Source organism: Crocodylus porosus, unplaced genomic scaffold, assembly GCF_001723895.1.
Source record: "Crocodylus porosus isolate Cpor-Errol unplaced genomic scaffold, CroPor_comp1, whole genome shotgun sequence".
Lineage (NCBI taxonomy): Eukaryota > Metazoa > Chordata > Crocodylia > Crocodylidae > Crocodylus > Crocodylus porosus.
In genome coordinates, this window is record NW_017728886.1 from 35988248 (window position 1) to 35998175 (window position 9928).

Sequence of the window (9928 nt, forward strand, 5' to 3'; positions counted from 1 at the left end):
CATCTATATGAATGAGACATTCCACAGTTGGCATAAGCCAGCACCCACATGTAGGCTATCCCATTTTTCTCAGCAATTAAGTTTTATTTTTTAACTTCTCTGAAGTATTTGGTATTGACCACAAACATAGGTAGGGTGCCAAAGTGAACAGTCCATGGATTTGTTCCTCTATGCCTATGTAATCTTCATTCCTGTGACAAGAGAATACCTGAGAAATGTAAGAGCAAACAAGTCACGACCACTTGGCCATGTAACATAACTGAATGGTAAGAACAGTTCAATGTTCCTTTTATAAATAAAAATCTATGCCAGTAACAACACACACAACGTTTTTAACAAGAAACCATTAAGTACATGTGACTGATGCCATTTATTTGGGTAAGGAAACAGATTTCATTTTTCAAGCTCCCAAACTATTATTATTTTACAGTAACAAGAAGAACGAACATCATTTTCAAAAAGAAAGCAGAATCTTTTATACTCTTATTACTGAAATTACATTTAAAAGCAACCTATACTGGGGCTTGTGGATTATTATTTGATCTATAAACAATGTTATATTCTTGAGGAAAAAAATCTCATTTCTGGTTTTGGAGGAAGATAATGACAATTGCCATTGCATCAGCAATTAAATAGGTGAAGTAGATTCTGTCTTACTAGGAGGAACCATCAATTCTGTTTCCCTAGAATGGATCTGAAATTTTCTGACAGTGTTTTTTTTCAATCGAAAATGCTGTGTCAGTGAAAAAAGTGTTTTGCAGCAACATAATACCATAAAAATATGAAATAATATTGAGACATTTGCTTTGATAGTCATTTCAATTCTTCCAAAACACCACTTTTCCCACATTTTGTTTTGCAGGAAATTCTGAAATTTTAAGCTTTATTTTTATTTGGGAAAGAAAAAAAATAGGGAGGGAGGAGGGAAGTGTGCCCCAAACTTAGAGTGCTTTGGCTCTTTTCCACCCTTCTGCTCCTGTGTGTGAATTCAGCACATGTGGTAGAGCTGACCCAAAAGTAAATCAAACTAAATCTGATTTCACTAAACTGAATACTTCCATATGAATAAGAGTTTTTCAAGGTATGTTCATGAGATGAAGGAGACTATAATGATGCCTGTCTTTTACCCAGCAGTCTGGGAGTTAGACCACTCAACTAGGATATGAGAAGCTCTTCCAAAAACATCAAATCCCACCACTACAAGATGGGATTTAAATTTTGATTTCCTACTTCCTGTTATTGTGCACTAACTACAGGAGCACACAGAACTTTGGGATGGGTGTCCCTCTCTCTTTCTACTTTATTTAAGATTTTAAAACATTCTTTTGAGCAGGGACTGGAACTGAAGCATCTTATTTTGGGGGAATCTTGTGGAACAGCTTCAAAAAGAGACTGAAAGCAACTTACCCCCTCACATCATTAGTTCAGACCCTCTCCTGCAAAATGGGAGTTTCAGTTTGCACTCCTCAGGCAAAAGAGGAATTTTCTTGGAAATTCCTAAAACAAAAACAAATCACGTATTTCAGGTCAAATTAAATATTTTGTCAAATGAATTTTGGTTTCATTGCATTGTGACCAAAAACATTTTTTTTCCAATTTGGCTGCTGAAATGAGAAATTAATTATTTGCATTATACTAATATTTATGTACAATTATACATGCCTAAATGCATTTCCCTCAAACTTAATTTTGGCCAGTAAAGCCTTGCTAGAAATTCATACTTTAATTATCTGATGATTCTGTCCATACCGCACATGTTCCAGCACAGGATCAGGACTTCACTTGTAATTGCAGAATTAGGATGCTGCAGAACAAGATAGGACTGGGCACCAGAACTAAGAGCCAAAGGAACCACCACATATACATATACAAGCAGGGAGGACAGGAGCTATACCTGGAGGGGAAACAGGATGAGTTGAGTGATGCAAGGAGTCTGAGATTTGGATACTGGGAATAAAGTCTACAGTAGGGGAAAGAGGAGCTGGGTAGGAAGTCTGAAAGTAGACAAGGATGAGGGTGAGGGGGCTAGGCCTGGCAGTTAGCATGAAAATGAGAAGCAGGTGTGCTGGAAATAGGGAAAGATGATGGTCATGGTGCCAGAATAATACTGGGACTGTTTGGGACAAGAGAGGGGGATGGAAAAGAAAGCAAGCATGCGAGTACACAAGAGACTAGGACAGGGAGCTGTTTACGAGGGAAATAACACATTGAGATTAAATAGGATCCTGGGAAGGAACCTGCAACTGGGAACCAGTGGGAACAAGGAATACAGCAGACATCTGGAGATCATGGAAGGGAGAAGGAAAGATCAGACAAGAGCCAGGAGTAAGAGGAACTGGAACTGGCAGGGTGAGAAGATTGGGCCGAAAGGTCTAAGGAGGGACACTGGGAATGGTTGGGAAAATAGACTGGGAGCAGGAGTTGGGGACACTAGGACTATGTTTGTGAAGGTATGGGGTTAGGACCTGTTGCACATGGATATTGGGACTGGTATGAGACGCTTGAGGTGTGGACACTGGAAAAGTGAAGAGTGAATGAGGCATTTATGATAGTCCTAATTATAAAACTTGTGCAAAGATACTTGAAGAGCAAGTATCATGATGAAAACTCCATGGAAGAAGCTGGGAAGCCTCAAAAAACTTTCAGAGGATCTTCATTACAGATCTTCATATACAGGAATTTCATTAAACTCCAAATAGTAGATAACAGCCAACTTAGCACCAGCTGAACAAAATTCTTCTATTCCACACATAGAGAATGGGGAGAGGGGAGGAGTTTTCCTTCCAGGGTCACAGGCAGTGGCTGTAGTATGAATAGCATCATTAATTCTTGGGCACTGCTTCTTTAGTCCTGCCTCTGCACACCATGGAGCTGAATATGCCTCTATGCTGCCTTCTCCCCACCCTCATACCCAGCTCAGGAGTGGTGTTTTCACCACTACAGATGCAGTTTTATAGGACAATCCAATATTCCAAATTTTATAAGCATTTTAATGAACACAAAACATTCTTGTGCAAGACATATGAAGGCTAATACATGATTGTCCTTTTCTAAAACCAAACAAAAATAAAGGATATTTTCTAAAAATAAGATAAAAACTTAATTTACAATGAAAGAAACTAATGACAGATAGATGGCAAGTTTCACAGAACTGGTGCCTTTGGGGTATGGAAACCCCCAAGCTAGTTTTAAAACTAGACACAAGAAAGTGAGCAGCAAAAAGCAGCCAGTGGAATGCTGCAAAATACAGAGATCGGTGCAATCAGCAGAGGAAGTGCTCACGATTTCCAGAGCCTCTGTAGCACATTGCTACAGCACATGCAGGAAATGCAAGCATACAACCTTTACAGCAGTTAGAAGGCTTCACTGTGGTCTCAGTCCTTTTCTATTCTGTAGCACCTTTATTGCTTTTCCACTCATGGCTCCAATCACTGTAGTAATATTTTCAACTATTACATTAGATGTTATTGAATACTAAAAGTACATTTTTTGGTTTTTTGTGGATTTTTATATATCACATGCCTTTCTGTTAAGAGCGTGGGATGGGACAGATAAAGATAAGGAGAGTCCTTTTGAGGACCCCAATATTCCATTACAGAATAGATTGCTTTCTTATATATTTATCATATGTATATATGATACATTTCTTGTGTATGTGACTCATTTCCCCACAGAAGTGATGGCAGTTTGAGGTGAAAAAATCCATAGGAAAGGAAGGCTGGGAACCTACATAGGAGGACCAAAGAATCTACTTGGTAGTGCTGGGAATCAGGTCCTGTGCTGAATATAGGATTATTTAACATCTGAATTTTAGAAATTCACATCCTGTTCAGCTTGTATCACACTACTGGCTCAGAGACCTTTGAGTATAACACCCTTTGCTTTGACATTACTAAAACATAATAACAAGGCCTATCTATGCAGAAAGAGTTTGTGTTTGCTTTTGCTGCAGAATATCTTCTGCTAGCTTAGTTACAATTAAAGCCTGCCCAAAGTTAGGTCCAAATTTTTAAAGATATTTTGGCTCCTGATTTTAGAAGGAATTCAGTGCCTGTATCCATTTAAAAATCTAGACCTTACTTCTAAGCCTGATTTTGAAGTCCTACATTTAAAAGGAATAACAAAACCATTCACAAAGAAATTTAGAGTTGAAATAATATTTCACCATAATATAGCAGCAGTCCTGTAACAGGTATGTTTTCCCTCTACTAATGCACCTTCCTGCTGTTGGTACAAGCATTATTTCCCATAGAAGAGCTTGCCAAGGCCAACAGTTCACAGAACGTTTTGTGTTTGGTGTTATCTTTAAAAGAAATGACCCAATATTCAGCTCTGCTTCCTGCATTTTTACTGTCAGAGTCAACAAAAATATCCTGATCTTTGACTGTCAGGAAGGTTTTAAACCTGTTAAATTGGCTCTGGTTTAAGCAATGCTAAAAATTAAATACTTAAACTGTTTAGTTTAATAGTTTAAATCCCTTTATTTTAATTTCAAAATGTACATCGTTCTGCTTATTGTTTTACAGGTGTGATATGCAAATAGTCAAGCAGACCAGTTATCTTGGGACATACTGTAGTATTCACTCACCTAATACACCATTATTTATAATTTTATTTTGGCATACTGTTCAGCAATGAGTCCTGAAATAATGAGCAACCTGGAAATGGTGATGGTTTTTATAGTAGCTTTCTTCTACTTTATCCAGCATACCAGTTTGCTTTTTCCTCCTCAAAATAGAAATGCGTGACTTAGTTATGTGCTGCATAGAGGATTTAAGTGGAATGTTCTTTCCAGGAGCACTGGCAAGTCTTCCTGCCCATTATCTATGACCAGAAATGAGGCTTTGTATCAGAATTTTTACAGGAAACTGAATCAGCAATTTTCACAAACATCATTCAGGCAATGAAGCAGGATACAGTACACCAATAAACCACGTTCCCTATATACATTCTGCACTTCCTTTATCTTCTTTAGGTTGGAAGCAAACTGGTGAACAACAAATCCATACAAATGTACCAGAGAGCTAAAGAATTCTATGAATTTAAAATCAATTTTCCTTAGAACTGTTCAATGATGCTGTAATCTGTTGGGAAGTTGCATTTAAATCTTCAGCATATTGCATACAATCTTGTTTAGAATTCTGTCAAATCACTTGCCTACATGTCCCTAAAAACTGATTTTTAATAAAAGGTTTATCTCCTCCTAGGTAGTGTTCCCAGTTATTTGTGTCTATTTTATGTATGTTTATACCTGTTTTATTAACTGTCAAATGAAGTCTGATTTACAGAAAATTGCTGATTAATCTAGCTTAATCCCTTGCATGCCAAATAATCTGTGCATATAGGAGCAATGATCTTTAAAAAGTCTATTATTTGGAAGAAATTTCCATCTCCCTTTCTTTTTTCCCTTGGTTTGAAACAATGTTTTCAGCCACAGAATTTTCATCTTCTGTTTATCCGCTCCACTGTGGAAGCCCTTTGGGCTCCATCCCAGCCTTCTATTCTACAGGCAAATCCTAATCCAATTCCCAGTAAAACAACGAAAATCTTTGCACCAACTTCCCCTGGAGCTAATAAGTGCGAAGTATTACTAAGTTCAACTTGTCAAGTTCCATTGCTTCTTAATACTAGCTCTACTTGACAAACTCCAAGATGAGAAAATGGAAAATTTCTAATCTGATATTTTTGTTTCAGAGAATAGTGTGTTCTACAATTCTTTTGTCTCCAATGTCTCAGCAACACCACAATGCTTACCACCTCATCTCTTGCAGTCCACCAGAAGAATAATCCCAAACCCGTGTAGAAACCCTCAGTATGTAATAAATAGTAATAAACCATAATGTACAATAAATCTGTTTTAGCTCAGAAACGCACAGGAAAACATAAAAGTCTCTTGGTTATATTTTTAATAGAAACATAGGTGCTAGCAAGACACGTAATGATGCCCTTAGGGGTGGGTGACCACCCAGGGCACCAGGGTCAAGGGGGTGCAACCCAGTCCTGCCCTACCCCAGCCAGTTCCTTCCCTTCAACCTCCAGCTGCTGCTCAGGAGGAGCTTGGCATGGAGTGGTGGCTGGGAAGGAATAAAGAAACAGAAAAACAAATCCCTTCTTGGAAAGCATTTGCTAGAAGAGCAAATCATTTTTTAAGCATTACAACCCCCGCTACACACACACACACACACACACACACACCTGCTGCCCCCCAAGAGAAGACAAAGTCCACCTTACAATGTTTAAGATGTTGACAGAGCACTCTCCTACGGTATTCCTCAGGTGAAGCACAAGCACTGCTTTGCCTTCTGCAAACCACCTCTTTCATCAAGATGGTGAGAAAAACCTGTTTTATGAATTTGGACTGAGCATACTCCATTCACTATCCAGGAGATAACCAGATATTTGCATGCTAACCTACTGGCCTAGATCACATTCCCTTGGCTGAAATTTGCATCACAAAGTTACACAACTAAAAAACCCATTATTTTAGAACAGTAATTCTCAGTTAGGGTGCCATGGCACATAAAAGCAGATAAAGTGCAGGCTCAAGCTTGTATATCTAGCCAATTCCCCACCTCCACTACCTGGTCCCTCTGCAAGGAGGTAAGCACTGTAGTATACAAATTAATTTTTGCAATTGGGTGGCACTCACTCCACAAAAGTTAGAGGAGTGCTTTCAATCCAAAAGCATTGAGAACTACTGCTCTAGGAGTATCCTGTTAAGAAAGGATCTACAGTTTCAATGGTAATTTTCACACTACAATACAGTCCACAGTCTTTATGTCATCCGACCAGGGAATCAAGCCCTAGCAAAGCAAGTGATGGCCAGACAAAAGAAAACTCTGTGATCTACCTTCTGTGCCTAACAAAGCAATCCTTTCTTTTGCAATTCTGCTGTTAGCTGCTCCTCTTAATGCAGCTCCCATTTCACAGTCTTACAGACTGTTGTTAACTCTAGCTAAAAACAGTAACTCAGGAATGGAATTAACAATTCAGATGAACGTCAACTCAGGAAATAACTTCATGAAGCATTGGATGCACTGTGAAGATGCTCAAGAAGTCTAAACTGTGGTTTATAAATCTGAAAGAGATGTACATTTAATTCTAATGAGAACAGGACTAAAGAAACATCTATTATTTTTGCCTAATTTGTGTTTTTGTACACAATACAGCAAACACACACATATTTCAGTAGTTATAGTTTTTTCACTTCAACCTTGAAGTGAATAATAAGGCCCTAGGCCCTTAGCACATTAGTAAAGCCTTTACATTCTTTTTACCTGGAGAATCACGTGTTTTATGATGATGCACTCCCCTTTTCAAAATCCGAGATCCACCAAAGGCTGGCTCTTAGCTTTTCCTGGTTCTTTCTCTCTTCTATTACGCATCCCGGCAGACTGTTTTTAGTGATAACAAAAACTTTAACTTGGTGTAATGATATTAATTCAGGTGAATGTTAACTCAGATGTGCAAATAACTGACAGTGACTGCACGGTCAAGAGGCTCAAGAATCTGAAGAGATGTACATTTAACTATAAGGACTACAGGACAAATAAAACAATCTCTTTGGATTATTTTTGCCTTGCTTGTGTTTTTTTAACCTTATTATAGAATCTAGCAAGCTATTGAACGTTTCAATAAAATTATATTTATTTTTGCTTTGATCTTAAATGGAATAATAGGCTGTTTGTACACATGCTGGGGGTTTATTTCTCCCTAAATTGAAATGGTGAGTTTTTAATTGTGTTGATTAAAAAGCTACTGTTTCCATTTAGGGACTTCCGTCACTGACTGAAGTGGCAGCCCCATCAGCTCACACCCCCCACATCCCGCCTGCTGCAGAGTGGGCAGGCTCTGCCGAAGGAAGAAAAAAGAAAAGTGGTGAGGGGTCCAATGGTTTGTTGGGTTCCCCCCACCCCCCCCAGAGCCTGCCCGCCTGCTCTTCCAGGGCCAGGGGATGAGTTGCCAGTGGGCCCTGCTACTTTCCTCTGTGGGATCGGTGCTCCCCAGATGGCATCCACACACTGGCACCCCACATGGGCAGTCCCGGGGGGCACTGCTGCTGCCAAGGGAAGCATTGGGCCCCCCGACAGCTCAGGAGCTGTGCGACCCAGTGGCGGTTCATGTGGGCAGGCTCTGTGAAGGAAAAAAAAAGAAAAGAGTAGCAAAGGGCCTGATCTTTTTCTCTCTCAAAGCCTACCTGCATCTCCTGCAGCTGGGGAGTGAGCTGCCAGTGGGTTGTGCAGCCCCCAATCTGCAGGGGACCCCAGTGCTTCCCTTTGCAGCAGCAGTGCCCCCCAGGACTGCCCAGTTGGGGTGCCAGTGGGTGGGTGCTGCCAGAGAGGGGTGGGAGGAAGAGTCCAAAGAACCCAGCTGCCACAGAAGGCGCAATGGCGGGGGGCTAAGGTGAGGGTGGGGGCATGAGAGGAGAGGGGAAGATGACAGTGGCAGGCATACCAGGAGCTCATGGGCCACTAACCCTTCAGGAGCCACCAGTTGGACAGCCATGAATTAATTCATTGATAGCAAAAGAATCAAGTAATTGAAACAATATTCTCCCCTAGATCCTAGTCTAAACGACTTGCATAAATCTTAAGAACTCTGTAGTTCTGCCACTACTAGGTTAACATCCATTTGTTAATTCTTTTAGACCAGTGACTCTCAACCAGGGTGTCACAAGATCCTTTTAAGGGGGTTACAGGTTGTCACATGATATTAGCACTGCTAGGTATACAAGCACCTATTCACGATTAACTCGGGGTTTTCAAATATGAATACACAGCTTCAAAAACAAGCATGCTGCCCTGCTATGGCCTGAGTTCTTTGTAATAGAATTACTCTATTATTTTTCTATAGTCAAAAAATAAGTGAAAGCTACATGCTAGCATTTTCCAAAGGAAGCCTCGAGTCTATAAAAGTTGAGAACTAGTTTAAGACCACATATTTCAAATAAGGGCAATCGACTTCCCACTTTGTTTTATTTCATTTTATGTTTTGATGCTACTTCTCCCTGGAAGCAGAGACTGATGGTGCTTTTACCAAAAGCATGCAGAATCAAATCACACTGGCAGCTCTTCTTTAAAACCTATGTAATGTAGAAAGAGGTAGTTAGCTGCATTAGTCTGAACTGAACTGAAACAGAAGGCTAAGGTGCCAGCATGCCACCTGTGCTGGCTGCCAGGCAGAAACTGTTGCTGGGCATGGGGAAAAGTGGCCCCTCTCCGCTGTCACTGCCAGGTAGTTCTAGGTGCAGCCCCACAGAGCCTGTGCCACGCCAGGCTCCCCTGCATTTCCATTGCCACCACTGCCACCTGTGGGCTGCCCAGCATGGCAGTGGTGACAGTGCAGAGCAGTCACAGGGCAGCCCAGCGCGGCACAGGCTCTGGGAGGCTACACCAAGAATTGCCTGGTAGCAGCAGGGGGGAGGGGCCACTTTTCTCCTATGCCGAGCATGAGTTTCTGCCCAGCAGCTGTCACTGGTTAGCCTGGATGGGAGATTCTGGAGCAGGCACAGGGTATTCTGGGGCAGGGCTGTGCATGTGGCTGGGGCAATGGCAGCAGTAGCCAGAAGGACCTGCCCCAGCTCCACTGCGTGCCCAGGTGGTGGCAAGGATGCGCCACGGCCAGGCACTTCGGAGCAGGCTGGGGCTGCGTGTTGTCGGTGGTGACGGGGAAGCACCACAGGGGGTGTGTGCTCCAGGCTGTTGTGGGGTAGGGGTGGGAGCTATCTGGCTCAGGGGGGCATGTATGGGGGCTCCTAAGCACACCCCATCATACCCTCAAAGTTTCCCACACAAACCCCACAACTACACCCCTCCCCCACCCACATCCTCCCTCGCATCCCACAACCCCCCACCCCCACATGCACACACTCCCAGCCACCTTCCACCTCCACACACCCCAGACTCCCACAAACCCCCCATACCCATCC